This window comes from Notolepis coatsorum (genome assembly GCF_963971535.1).
Source record: "Notolepis coatsorum genome assembly, chromosome: 11".
Lineage (NCBI taxonomy): Eukaryota > Metazoa > Chordata > Actinopteri > Aulopiformes > Paralepididae > Notolepis > Notolepis coatsorum.
The window spans coordinates 43,656,235-43,671,553 of NC_140175.1; positions in this window are offsets into that span (position 1 = coordinate 43,656,235).

Sequence of the window (15,319 nt, forward strand, 5' to 3'; positions counted from 1 at the left end):
GGGTTGGGTCCCTTTCTGTGTGTTCCTTGAGCTTGTTCAGGCGTGATGAGGAAATGTGTCTCACTGCCATGACCTCAAAGTCTGTCTTTTCACCACTAAGCCGGTCTGTGGTTTGTCTGGGAGTACGTGACAACGTGTCCGCGAGATACATGTCCTTTCCCTTCTTGTACCTCAGCTCGAAATCGTGCCTTTGGAGTCTAAGCATTATACGCTGCAGTCTGGCTGGAGCTGTGTGTAGGGGCTTTGACAGGATGGTGACCAGCGGTTGATGATCCGTTTCGATTTGGATGTGCTTTCCGTATATGTAGTCGTTGAACTTGGAGCATGCGAACACCACTGCGAGAAGCTCCTTCTCAATCTGCGTGTATCGCCTTTCCGTCTCCGTCAAGGTGCGGGATGCATAAGCGACTGGGACACCGTCCTGTAGACACGCCGCGTCTAGGCCATACTGGGAAGCGTCACATGTGAGTGTGACAGGCTTGCGGACGTCGTAGTACATCAGCGTGGGCGGGTTTGAGAGACACTGTTTCAGCGTGTCGAATGCATCTTGGTGCTGCTTGTACCAACACCATTCCGTGTCATGGTGCGTTAGGTGTCGCAAGGGGCTGAGATTTCACTGAAGTTTGGGACGAACCTGGCCAAGTAATTTACCATGCCGAGCAACCGCTGCAGAGCCGTTACATCTTCTGGTGCAGGCAGTTCGCTGATCGCTTGCGTTTTTGATGGGTCTGGCTTTAGACCCTGACTTGTGAACAGGTGTCCAACATAGCCGACTTCCTTCAGTCTGAACCTGCATTTCTTGGAGTTGAGCCGTAGGTTGACTTCACATGCTCTGTCGAGGACTTTCTTGAGATTTTTGTCATGCTCTCTCGCTGCTTCCTCCAACGATGATGTCATCGACTATCACTGCACAGGGGTATCCTGCGAAGATTTGCTCCATTGTGTGTTGGAAGACTTCACTGGCACTGCTTATGCCAAAGGGCATTCTGAGGAAATGGAATCGTCCGAATGGCGAGCTGAATGTGGTCAGTAGCGATGATTTGTGACCAGTGGTATTTGCCAACACTTGGCATCCAGTTTTGAGAACACGGTTGAGTTTGGCATATGCGCTGCTACTTCCTCCATGGTGCGCATTGGGTGGTGTGGGCACCACGTGGAACTGTAGGGAGTAGGACTTCTCTGCTATGTAGCATGCTAGGGTTGCTGTCCCCAAGGTGCATATTTAATTTCCTCCGTAAGCAATCAGCCTCGCTGTTCTGGAGCGATCCACTCTCTCCTTGTATTTCACTTGGTTGAACGTTTTGCGAGATATCACGTTGCACTTGGCTCCGGTGTCCACTTTGAGCTTGACAGGGATTCCGTGGACCTGGACTCTGCAGAATACTTCACTCTTCTGTGTCGCTGGTGATCCCACAGTATTGACTGTGTCCGTCGCTACTGTGACCCCATCACAGTAGAACGAGTCATCGCTGTCGCCTGACGATACTGTTCTGTCAATCTGGTTCACAGCGTGCTTTTTTTTGTATTGGTGTTGTTGATTGTCTCTGTGACTTCTTGGAGTGGATTTGCAGTATTGCTTGAAGTGATTCATTTTCTCACATCACACTGTTTGCCAAATGCAGGGCACCTTTCTCGTTTGGCCTCGTGGCTGCCTCCACAGTTGCTGCAGCTGGCTATGGACCGAGTTGAATGCCCTGTATTCGGCTTTTTCTTGTAAGCACGTTCTTTCATCTTGTGCCGTAGGCTATCTACGTTGGTTGTGCTTTGCTTTGGTGCAGCCAGTGTTTTAGTGTGTTGTTCTGGCATTTCGTGGATCTGACATATCTCGACTGCTTTGGTTAAAGTTAGTTCGCTGTCACGGAGTAGTAGCTTTCTCATGCCATCATTCATTATGCCACACACAAGTCTGTCTTTGATTAGTTCTTCGCGCAAATATCCGAATCGACAGCTCTTTGCTTTGATTTTTATATCGCTGACATAGGCTTCAATTGTCTCATCTTGTTTCTGGCTTCTTGTATTAAACTTGTGCCTTTCCATTGTGATGTTTGTTTGTGGATTACATAACTCACGGAATTTTCTTTTCATGCACTCCGGGTCTTCTCTTGATTGGGCGGGAACCATTTCTTCTCCCTCCCCCTCTTCTCCACCGAACACGGCTGCTGCATATACGAATGCCCGTTCCCGCTCTATGTCTTCCGAGCCAGCCAGGTTTAGCAAGATGAAAGCTTGAGAGCGAGGCGGCTTGTCATAGTGTGCGGCAGCAATGAATATATCATACTCTTGCTCGAATATTCTCCAGTTCTCTGCAACGTGGCTATCAAACACGAGTGGACCCGGTTTGCGGAATCCTTCTGCCATGCTGAATGTGAGTCTCCGGTTGGCGGGAGCCTCTCGCGCGTTATATAGCCTAGTTATAGGCTACCTCCTAAACCTTCACTTTTCACTTTCGGACGCGGGTTGACGACTGTGTCCACAACGTCTGACACCATGTAGAAATGATGAGGTAGGCAGGTGAGCATAGATGGTGATTTAATATAGGTAGCTTTCAGGGGATGACACGATACAGACTAGTCGTATTGCTGCTATCCTGACCGGTGTTTACTTCCACGTATCAAGCTTGTGTATCGGACTAACACAATGCTCTACAACAGTGATTCTCAAACTTTTTACACCAAGTACCACCTGAGAACATAGCTGGCTCTCCAAGTACCACCATATGACCGGCGTTAAAATACAGTCTATTCAGCTATGCACAGTTCACGCAGGAGGCAAATGTATTCCTAATACCATTATTTATTGTTAACTTTTGTCAGACACAGCCACAATGTACAAAGGGATAGCACTAGAACTAGCAAACGCTTCCACACAACTCATACAATGCAAGGGGCATTGAGAACATAATAACTAACATTCTCACATAGCAGAGAACAACTGTATTTCAGCAAATGTACTTAATTCTCTCTCTATCTCTCTCTCTCTCTCACTCTCCCACTCTCTCTCTCTCTCTCTCTCACACAGCAAGCAATTGTCCGTCATTCTCTCTCTCACACACACACACACACACACACACACACACACACACACACACACACACACACACACACACACACACACACACACACACACACACACACACACACACACACACACACACACACACACACACACAATTATTTGGTTACAAAAACTTAATTTCCTGCATTCTGGTGCAGGAATTTTTGAATGTTTACCCTTTAAATGCCAGTGTTTGTGATGGGCATCACAAATTATTGTAAAAAAGAAAAGAAAACACATATTCAATACATTTTTGAATGTTTACCCTTTAAATGCCAGTTTGTGTGATGGCATCACAAATTATTGTTAAAAAAAACACACAAAAAGTAAAATATTTACAATATATCAAATGCAAAGTACATTTTTTCTGGGGGGGATTATTACAGGCTAGGCATGTGTCAATGATTAGCAGCAACACATATTTTGATGGATTTTTTGTAATGTCAGATTTAACACCAACTCTTTTCAGAAAAGTGGGAGTATTTCATTTTTTATCTGACATTACAAGAAATCTAAAAATAAATGGTTATGATCAGGGCTGAAGTTGAATTAAAGATTTATGACTGTTTAGACTGCATTACTCTCTGTCACAGTGATCTCCTGGTTGTTCCCCACTTAGATTATCTAACTATCGCGCTGCCGCAACCAGAAACACTGGCCTGGCCTGCTTCTAAATTCAGTGGCCTGACTGCAAAAAAAAAAAAAAAAACATTTTTTTTTTTTTAGCTTTTTTGGAAATGTTTTCAAGTACCACCAGCAGTACCACCAAGTACCACTAGTGGTACGCGTACCACAGTTTGAGAACCACTGCTCTACAAATATCACTAAGACTTTTAGTAGAACTATATAATATGACCAACATGTTCAACTTACCCCTGGAATGATCTCGGCTTTGCCCTCCTCCCTCCACTCTGACACCTTAGCATTAATCTGCTCACGGACTTCAGACTTGATTTCCCCGGTGTCTCCTGAGAAGAGGGCGAGGAAGCCCTGCGTGCGGCTGTTGATGACGTCTATCTCGTGAAGTGTTACGGTGTGGACCACTTCCTTCCTCTTCTGCAGCTCCCCCTCTGGACACTGGACGAACTGCGTGTGGGCTCCCATGGCGTCATAGTCTCTGGCCCTGGTGAAGGAGCGGCCCAGCTTGCTGATTTTCCCTGTGGCTTTGTCGATGGTGATCACGTCTCCGGCCTGAACCTTCTCTTTGCTGAGGCTCTCGATCATCTTGTTGCCCAGGTCATAGATGGTCTCCATCTCCGTGGTCTTCAGGGTCAGCTTGCCCACCTTGGCGCCCGTTCCGGTGGCCGGCCTGTCGATCTGAATCTCCACCACCTCTCCCTCAATGATCTCCGTCTCTTCTTTGATCCGCACTCCGATGGCTTTTCTGAAAGATTGGCTGAGCGATTCAGTCTTGCTCATCTCCAGGGAGAAAATCTCACTGCCCGCCAGTGCCATGAAGGGCGTGTCAGGGCCAAGAGACTGGGCAATACCCATAGCAATAGCAGTCTTTCCAGTGCCGGGCTGACCGGCGATCAGTACAGCCCTGCCAGCGATGTGGCCATCTTTAATCATCTCTAGAATGACCCCCGCGGCCCGACGGGAGGCCAGCTGGCCCACCATCCCCTGGGACACCTGTCTCGGCTCCAGAGCATCGTCCAATCCAAGACCACGTATGTGAGAATGCGCACCAATTCTCTCAATCCTTGTGATGTCACGAACCTCAGGAACCTTTGTGGCCGCCATCTGTAGAGACAAGAGATATATAATTCAATGTAATAGAACAAACAAGACTGATTTAATACCATAGTTATGATCAAGTTTAGTGGCTAACGCTAGTTAACTTAACAGTGCCTAACACTAGCTAACTTAATAGTGCCTGGGCGCCCAAGTGGCGAACCAAAAAAATAACTTACTACATATTAATATGATATTGTAAGGGGCAGGACCAGATAAGCTTTGCTTCTTTCTGACCCTTCTCGAACAAAACCATTTGTCTTGAGCTATGTTGATTATTCCCTCCATAGGAAGATATATTTAAATGTATTTGTATTTTATTTCGTTTTTATTTATTTTTTGTTATTACAAATGTGTGTTTATGGTTGAAAATGTTCGAGATAAATAAAGATCAAATCAAATCTAACTGAAGAAGTTATCCCTCTTCTAACAAGAGAGAAAAACGTATAGTTTATCTTTAAACTATAACGTCATTGCTTATTAGGGATGGGTACCGAATTCGGTAAACACGTCGGTACTACCGAGTATCGATTCACGTGAGATACCGTAAAAGAAAGAAAAACCGTTTTTTTTTTGCACTTTATAAATAAAGTCCACAGCCGCTCCGGTGTAAAACAAAGATATCCAAATGGTTTATTTCTCTTCCACAGCGAAGTCTTTCTTTACAGAAGTGATCCTAAAGCTATTTTCCTAAATATTCATGTCACTACAAGGTAAGAAAACTGTATTTTCCCAGTCTCCAAAATCACTGCCGACTCGACACATGAAAATTCCTCCTCACCTGAAAGCCGTAAATCAACTTGCCGGCTCTTTCCACAGCAAAACGGTTGGCAAGGCACCTTGGTTGAGAAATGCAGGCTTCAATCTATTTTGTTTAGTCTATCTGTTCAGTACTGCTCAGCACTGTTTCAAGATGCACAATGAGCTCTTCAGAGAGAATTGTTGAATATATATAGATACACAAATGTTCTAGAATGTTTGATTATGACATCATACTGTGACATCACAAATGCTCTAGAATGTTCCATTACATCATACTGTGACATCACGAATGTTCTAGAAGGTTATGACAAATAATACGGTTCAATGACTTTATCTAAATCCAATCAATATTCCTAATGCCGTTTCAATGTAAGGTTATAAAAATAAACATATAAACATAATACAATAACCTAAATATATAGCTTTGGCTCCTCTACAATACACTTACCTAGGATTTGACTTGATTCAACAACAAAGCAGTCGGGGCAATGGCAAGCCGAAAATGGTCGAAAGTTTAGTTATTTGAAGTTTGGATTTTCTTTTACGACTAAGGTAGGTAGATTACATTTTTAGAGACTAAAGTACAGAAAAAGGGTACCGTTGGGTACCGGTATCGATTCACAGGTACCGGTACCGTATGATTGATTGATTGAATTGATTGAACATTTTATTAACAGATTGCAGAATGGGTACAGTACAGTACAGCTCATAAATGCCATAAATTCTATATGAATTGAAAATGGGGGAGCCTGATGGAAACAAGACAAACGTCTTTCTCAGGTCTGCATCCCCTTAACAATTGTATGTATTGAGCCGTACTGTATTGTACCCATTCTGCAATCTGTTAAATAAAGTTTTCATTCATTCATTTCTCCCCCACTACTCCCAAAAGTAACACTAAATAGATAAAGTACAACAACGCCAGACTCAAGAAACTGTGTTCCCTTTGGCTTTGGATGTGTTCTCATAAACAATGTTTATGCCATACCACTAGCCATACCACTGAAGAAGGACATTGTCCGAAACATGTCTGCTTTTTATTCAGGCTGCCATTAAAAAACATTGAACCTGTGAGTGCTGGTCCGGCTACCCTGCTTTGATATACATTTACACTGTACACGACACTCGAGGCTGCATGGGTGTAATCTCTCCTCTAGCTATATGTAGCAGGGTGGATTATCCCTGCTTCGTGGGAACGGTTGCTGGCAGTCACGCGGTAGCTGGACACAGTAGAACTCTGTCTGACTGCACCCTCGTCTTTGGGCCTGGGGCGTCGACTGGAGGCTGGTAGTGTGAGTGGATGGGGCCCGGGATTTACCAACCTGGTCTGGTACTCTGGTCTTCCTTCCCTGCAGCAGGGCGGTCAGCAGTACTCCCCAACACGCTCCCACTCCCCCCAGTTGCTCCTTAAACCCTCCCACACCTCGTGACTGAATTGTAATCAAATACTCTGAGTTCCCCCCGCAAGCAGTACCCTCCCTCAATGACCCTAGAAACCTTACAATGAAGAGGGAACGGTGAAATAGGAAAGGGTTAATTATATATATGTTACCCGCATCAAAGGGTTAAGATAGGCTCAATAAAAGACACACACACCATGCTCCCATTCAGTCTGATTATTATTGCATCAATTTTCTAGTTACACAATAGCTACGTCTGGTGATTATTGCACCATGGTTATCGTTACACAATAGTTACAGTCTGATAATTATGTAATTACGCCCTAGGCACCAAGTGCTCTCGTTGTACCCAGACTAAGTGCTGCCCACGTCTGGGCTAGACACAGTATCAATACCTTCCCTAAGGGTTTACATATACTGCTCTAGTACTCCGTAATATGGGGAAAGAAGGGAGGACATAGGGGAAGAATAGAAGGGTTCACTGAATGGGAAAATATTATTAAACACACATGTTATCACACTTAAAGGAAAGGAAAGAAAACAAAAGTGTGGGCCCACTAATACCTTGCAAAAGTCCTATTCTAATGCCGGCATATATTGTCTGGGGTTCCCCTTATGAACTGTAGTTAGCAACGTTAACTTCGCCCGCGGGCTGCACCACACTGTGTACGGTGTAAGGCTCCGGAGCATAGACGCTCGTTTATACTCATCTAAAATGGCCGCCTCGCCGCGCCACTGTTGTCCGGGAGGCAAGATGGCTTCGAGCACTCTCGGCGAGGACACTAGCAGGCGGAGCCGGGGCAGAGAGGCAGCGCCGGCTGAGAGCGTGTGCTGGGTGATGACGACCCCTGCTGGACGGGACAAACTCCCGTAGGCTGCAGGCAGCCGGGTGCAGATCTGGTCACAGGTAACCGGGGCAGACTGATTGCAGGCAGCCGGAGCAGACTGGTTGTAGGTCCAACGCGCGTCTCGGGGCTCGCACTCTATACCGGCACAGTAACTGCTATAACCCGACTACTAAGGACTCAGATATGTTATTAGCCGCACGCTACTTATACCGCACACAGTAACTACTGTAACCCGATAATGTTAGTACCTTGTTCTGTACCGTTTGCTGGTACCTCTAGGATATCGCGTCAACTGGCAAGTACTTCCTATCACCCGTCGCTATCCCACGGGGCTCTCCAGTTTCACTTCTTCAACGGGGCTATTACAAAGCACACGCCCGCTGTGGCTGCGACCGTTCACGGTCAAGTCCAAAGCCGAAGAGAGCGTCTTCCGTCTCTCTCCTCCATATATCTCCTCCCAACTCTCCCCGACACTCTCTGCCTGCTACCGCCCCCTGCTGGTCGCCTACTAGCTCCACAGGGAAAAGGATTGTAGAATATGATCCAGTAATGTCATTTATAATCCGTATTCCAGTGATAGAAAGAAGGAGACGCATGTGTCATTGTTCGTGCGAATATCAATGAAACTAATTAGAATGTCTTGGTGCAGAAAGGGGAGACAAAAAGGCAAGTCAGCAGCTCTGAATAATAAGCAATATCTTCAGGCTGCTACATTTCCCCTCTGCAAGTTAACAACAAAACACCAACCAACGCATGCATGAAAATGGTCCTGAGACCAACAGTTTCACACCTTATGCTAACAGTTTCACACACTCCTTCATGAGTTGGACACACTCTTGAGCACGTAGTCTTGGCGATACCGAACGGGTAGCCGACCTCTGGTGCTCCTCTGGGGCCGGGCTGGTTCCACTCTGGGGGGTTCCACCTCTCCCACCTCCGACTCCGTGTCGGATTCCCCCGTGTCCGTCGGCGGGTCATGGACCACAGCCGCGCCCTCCGGGGCCATCGGTGGACTTCCCACGGCCTCCTCTTCGACTCCGTCTCCGCCGCCTTCCCCATCCTCTCCTGAGGGGGTCGACTCCACCTCTGACTCGGCGTTCACGGCCTCCTCAGGGGCGTCTCGCAGGGACCCGGGGTGGTTACACGCCCTAGGATGCGGTTCCCGCCGGTGCCCGAAAGTACCTCCGATGTCTGACTCGGACAAGCTCCGTGGTGCCACCGGGATCTGTCGCGGGGCCCTCCCCCGCACTTCCGGATCAGAAGCCGGGAAGGGACAGGTCTTGAGCTGGTCTCGATGCACAGTCCTTTCTGGACCCCCTGCTTCGCGCCTGACCGTGAACACGGGCATCCCTTCGTGGCTCTGCTTAACCACCACATACGACGTAGGCTCCCACTTGTCCTGTATCTTATTACGGCCCCGGTTAGGTGGTCGCGTATCAGGACCCGGTCTCCGGCCCGCAGGAGTGCACCTCTGCTCTTCCTGTCGTAAATTCTCTTGCATCGATGGGACGCCTGCTTCGCCGTGGCCTCAGCGGCCTCCACGGCGACCTTTAGTCGCTCGTGGTGACTCTGCACCCACTCGTCTAGGTCCGCCGCCCCCTCCTCAATGACGTCTCTGCCCCCCAGGACATCCATGGGCATCCTAGCGTCCCTCCCGAAGAGCAGGTAGAAGGGAGAGTATCCCGTAGAGGAGTGCACGTGGCAGTTGTACGTAAGTACCAACTCGGGTAGGTGCTCCTTCCAGTCCCGCTTCTTCTCTGCGGGCAGACTACGCAGCATGTCATGCATTGTCCGATTGAACCTCTCGCATTGCCCATTCCCCTGGGGATGGTAAGGCGTGGTGCGGCTCTTTGAAATTCCGTACAGTCGGCAGAGCTCCTTGATGACGCTCGACTCGAAATTCCGCCCTTGATCGGCATGGAGTCGGGCAGGGCAACCGTAGTACACGAACCAGTACTTGATGATGGCAGCGGCAGTGGTCTTCGCAGTCTGGTCTTTGGTCGGTACGGCATTAGTGAATCTGGTGAACATATCGGTCAGCACCAGTACGTTCTCGTAGCCACCCGCCGACCTCTCCAATACGGTGAAGTCCATGGCCAGGACCTCCATGGGTGCCGTCACGTTAGTGCAGGTCATCTGGGCCTGGGCTTTAGGGAACACATCGCAGGCTAATGCACATCGCTTGCATTGCTGCACCCAGTTCTTCACCTCTTCTGCCATTCAGATCCAGTAATAACCTCGCCTCATCAGGTCCACCGTCCCCCGTCCCCCGTAGTGTCCCGCATCTTCGTGCTGGGTCTCGTAGATCCGCTGTCGCAGGGCGGTGGGCACCACCAGCTGGAAAACCTCCTCCCCGTCGCGGGGATCGCTGACGCACCGAAACAGTACTTGTTGGTGCAGACGGAACCGCTCCCACTGCCCGTATAACTTGCGGAGTTTCGGGTCTCCTTCCTTCAGCTGTACTTTAGTGGGGGGGGCCCCCTGTGTCACCGCCCGCCACACCGGACCCAACTCGGGGTCGTCTGCCTGGAGCTGCCGCATTTCCGCCCAGTCATATCCGCTGTTCCCCTTCTGTGCCGCTATCCGTCGTGCGCCGACACTCGAGACCTCCCGCGTCTCTGTCGGTCTCCCAGGGCACAACTGGGCCCGTACTTCCTCCGCTGGGACCATGACGTAGCCCTCGCGGGCGACTGGGGCGGAGACGGACAATGGAGCGGCCCGTTCCTGGAGACCCTGACGGGTGTGGGTGCCGGCCGCGGCTATCATTAGGAAGTCCTTCTCAGTGTCTTCCACTTCAGGTTCTGATCGCATCGGCATGCGAGACAGAGCGTCTGCGTTCTGGTTGAGCGACCAGGTTTGTAGTACACCACGAAGTCGTACTCCGCAAGCTGAGCGTTCCACCGCTGCTCCACTGCTCCCAGGTTGGCCGTGCCGAGGTGTCTCAGCGGGTTGTGGTCGGTGATCACGGTGAACTGGGCGTACATCAAGAGGTCTCTGAACTTCTCAGTGACCGCCCACTTCAGGGCGAGGAGTTCCAGCTTGAACGCACTATAATTTTGGTCATTCCTTTCGGACCCACGCAGGCCTCGGCTCGCAAAGGCATACGGGTCCACTGGTAGAGGCCGACGGGCGTCGTGACTGCCGTCTTCTCTTGGTCTTCTTCTTTCACCGCCACCTGGAAGTAGCCGGCGGTGAGATCGAGCGAGGAGAAGATCTTGGCCTGCCCCAAGGCGTCTAGGGACTCCTCGATGCGAGGTAGGGGGTACGCATCTCGGTGCATCACGTTATTTAGGCGGCGGTAGTCGCAGCAGAACCGCACGGAGCCGTCTTTCTTTATGACGATCATCGTCTTTTAGTATGAATATGCATTTCCCCGGAAATGTCATATCGATTCTAGGCACTTCACTTCTGCGTAGAGACACCCCACCACTGGGATCTCCAACCCGTTGGCGGCGAAGAGAGTGATCCAGTTGGAGGGGGTCAACCTCAACCGCGGGAAGTGTCTGCGGAGGTGGCTTTCGGTCATGGTGGTGACTTCGGCGCCGGTGTCGAAGAGGCAGCGGGTCTCGACCCCGTCGATCTGGACGTCTAGGCGAGGTGAGGCATTCCCCTTGCATGTCTTGCGTCCCAGTGTCCCCTGCGGCCGAGTCGGCGACTCCGGTTACGACGCCGTTGACTGCCCTTCGGGGTCCGGGTCGGTACCCTGACGAGCCCGGAACTTCGGGGGTGGGAGCCGAGGCTGGGTGGAGCTCGCTGGCATGGCGGGGGCAATCCCTGCTGATGTGGCCCGGCTGATTGCAGGCATAGCAAATCAACCTACCCTCTTCGTCCCGGCGGGGCGGTTCCCAGTTAGCGGCGGGCGCGTCGTCTCTGCGTCGCCGTCCGGGGCCGCCTCTCTGGGTCACGTCCCGCGTCTATGGACGGCCTGGACGAGTCGCTCCTGAGATGCGCCCAGCCGCTCTTGCCCTGCGAAGAGCTGCTTAAAAGCTTCCTGTATTGCGTCTCCGCACATCGGGGCCTCTCGTCCCTCTGCGGCTGCGGCGTGGACCAGGGCCTGGGTGCCACGCCTAGTGGGGGGCAGGACCATCTCCTCTTCAGACCAGTCTATCGCCGCCATCATCAATTCGAGAAACGTCCGCTCCCCGTTCTTTTTTATGGACTTCCTCATCTCCCGTCGCAGCATCCCATCCTTCAGGCCTACCACAAACTGCTCCTGCAGCCGGGCGGCAGGATCCGCGACTCGTTGGGATTCTCGGCCCTGTATGCGACGCATCTGCTCTTGTAGATCGTAAGCAAACTCCCTCACGGTCTCGCCATCTCTTTGTCGGCGGTCGAGGAACTCTCTCAGGCGGGCACTGACCGAGGTCTTGTCTCCGTATGTCTCCTGCAGCATCCGGAACACGGCGTCCGGCTCTGGGGTGGCCCCTTCTAGCACGAAGCGCACTGTCCTTTTAGCCTCGCCTTTTAGGTGCTGTTGTACGAACTCCGCCTGTTCGTCACCGGGCACTCTGCTGCTCCGAAAATGCACTTTCATGTCTCGGATCCAGTCTTCCACCAGCGGCTCTCCTCTCTCTTTTCCCCCTCCAAACTCGCTGCACTTTCGGTCCCGTTGGACGTACACGGTGGAGGGGCCGGTGCGGGATTCGCGGCCGTCTCGGTCGAGAGTGGCTTGGGTCTTTTCCAGGGCCAGCGCCTGTCGGTCCAGGAGGCCGGCGTGCGTGTGTGTTCTGTTCGTCAGGGCCTTCACCTGCGCGGTCAAGTCCTCCATGGTTTCGGCCTCCTCCTCCTTTACCTCGGCGGCGGCGTCCTGGCCGTCTCGTTGCTCTTTTAGGGCCGCCTGGGTGTAGCGCTTCTCTTGGAGTGCCCGTTCGGTCATCTCCTTCATCGCTTCGGCTTGCTGCGCCAGTAGTGTCGTCTTCGCCCGACACTCCTCCTGCAGTTCCTCTAACTCCGCCGCCCTTTCCTGCACGGCGTGAGTCTCCCCTTTCTGTATCTCGGTGGCGGCGTCCCGGCCCTCTCGTAGCTCCTGTAGGGCCGCCTGAGTGTGGAGGGCCTGGTCAGTCAACTCCTTCATCGCTGCGGCTTGCTGCTTTAGCAGTGCCGCCTGAGTCTGACACTGCTTCTTTAGCGTCTCCAACACCGCCGCCATCTCCTCAGACATCGTGGGTCTCTCTACGGGTCCCGGTCAAGGGAGTAAGTTAGGATGTAGATCCTGTTCGTGACGCCAAATGTAGCAGGGTGGATTATCCCTGCTTTGTGGGAACGGTTGCTGGCAGTCACGAGGTAGCTGGACACAGTAGAACTCTGTCTGACTGCACCCTCGTCTTTGGGCCTGGGGCGTCGACTGGAGGCTGGTAGTGTGAGTGGATGGGGCCCGGGATTTACCAACCTGGTCTGGTACTCTGGTCTTCCTTCCCTGCAGCAGGGCGGTCAGCAGTACTCCCCAACACGCTCCCACTCCCCCCAGTTGCTCCTTAAACCCTCCCACACCTCGTGACTGAATTGTAATCAAATAGTTCCCCCCGCAAGCAGTACCCTCCCTCAATGACCCTAGAAACCTTACAATGAAGAGGGAACGGTGAAATAGGAAAGGGTTAATTATATATATGTTACCCGCATCAAAGGGTTAAGATAGGCTCAATAAAAGACACACACACCGTGCTCCCATTCAGTCTGATTATTATTGCATCAATTTTCTAGTTACACAATAGCTACGTCTGGTGATTATTGCACCATGGTTATCGTTACACAATAGTTACAGTCTGATAATTATGTAATTACGCCCTAGGCACCAAGTGCTCTCGTTGTACCCAGACTAAGTGCTTCCCACGTCTGGGCTAGACACAGTATCAATACCTTCCCTAAGGGTTTACATATACTGCTCTAGTACTCCGTAATATGGGGAAAGAAGGGAGGACATAGGGGAAGAATAGAAGGGTTCACTGAATGGGAAAATATTATTAAACACACATGTTATCACACTTAAAGGAAAGGAAAGAAAACAAAAGTGTGGGCCCACTAATACCTTGCAAAAGTCCTATTCTAATGCCGGCATATATTGTCTGGGGTTCCCCTTATGAACTGTAGTTAGCAACGTTAACTTCGCCCGCGGGCTGCACCACACTGTGTACGGTGTAAGGCTCCGGAGCATAGACGCTCGTTTATACTCATCTAAAATGGCCGCCTCGCCGCGCCACTGTTGTCCGGGAGGCAAGATGGCGTCGAGCACTCTCGGCGAGGACACTAGCAGGCGGAGCCGGGGCAGAGAGGCAGCGCCGGCTGAGAGCGTGTGCTGGGTGATGACGACCCCTGCTGGACGGGACAAACTCCCGTAGGCTGCAGGCAGCCGGGTGCAGATCTGGTCGCAGGTAACCGGGGCAGACTGATTGCAGGCAGCCGGAGCAGACTGGTTGTAGGTCCAACGCGCGTCTCGGGGCTCGCACTCTATACCGGCACAGTAACTGCTATAACCCGACTACTAAGGACTCAGATATGTTATTAGCCGCACGCTACTTATACCGCACACAGTAACTACTGTAACCCGATAATGTTAGTACCTTGTTCTGTACCGTTTGCTCACACACTATCGCTGGTACCTCTAGGATATCGCGTCAACTAGCAAGTACTTCCTATCACCCGTCGCTATCCCACGGGGCTCTCCAGTTTCACTTCTTCAACGGGGCTATTCCAAAGCACACGCCCGCTGTGGCTGCGACCGTTCACGGTCAAGTCCAAAGCCGAAGAGAGCGTCTTCCGTCTCTCTCCTCCATATATCTCCTCCCAACTCTCCCCGACACTCTCTGCCTGCTACCGCCCCCTGCTGGTCGCCTACTAGCTCCACAGGGAAAAGGATTGTAGAATATGATCCAGTAATGTCGTTTATAATCCGTATTCCAGTGATAGAAAGAAGGAGACGCTTGTGTCATTGTTCGTGCGAATATCAATGAAACTAATTAGAATGTCTTGGTGCAGAAAGGGGAGACAAAAAGGCAAGTCAGCAGCTATGAATAATAAGCAATATCTTCAGGCTGCTACATATATCAAAGAGGTTGCGTTCAGGAATCGACGTTGTGATGTCCTTTCTTGCTGTGAATTCCTGCCTGAACATTCAAGACATGCTGTATTGCGTGGGGCTTTTAGAGAGGAAGATCCGTAGGACATCACAACGTCGATTCCTGAACGCAACCTCTTTAATATAGCTAGAGGAGAGATTACACCCATGCAGCCTTGAGTGTCGTGTGCAGTGTAAACAAACATTGTTTATGAGAACACATCCAAAGGGAACACAGTTTCTTGAGTCTGGCGTTGTTGTACTTTATCTATTTAGTGTTACCTTTGGGAGTAGTGGGGGAGAAATGAATGAATGAATGAATGAAAACTTTATTTAACAGATTGCAGAATGGGTACAATACAGTATGGCGCAATACACACAATTGTTAAGGGGATGCAGACCAGAGAAAGACGTTTGTCTTGTTTACATCAGGGTTCATATCGACATTTATGACATACACAACATACATG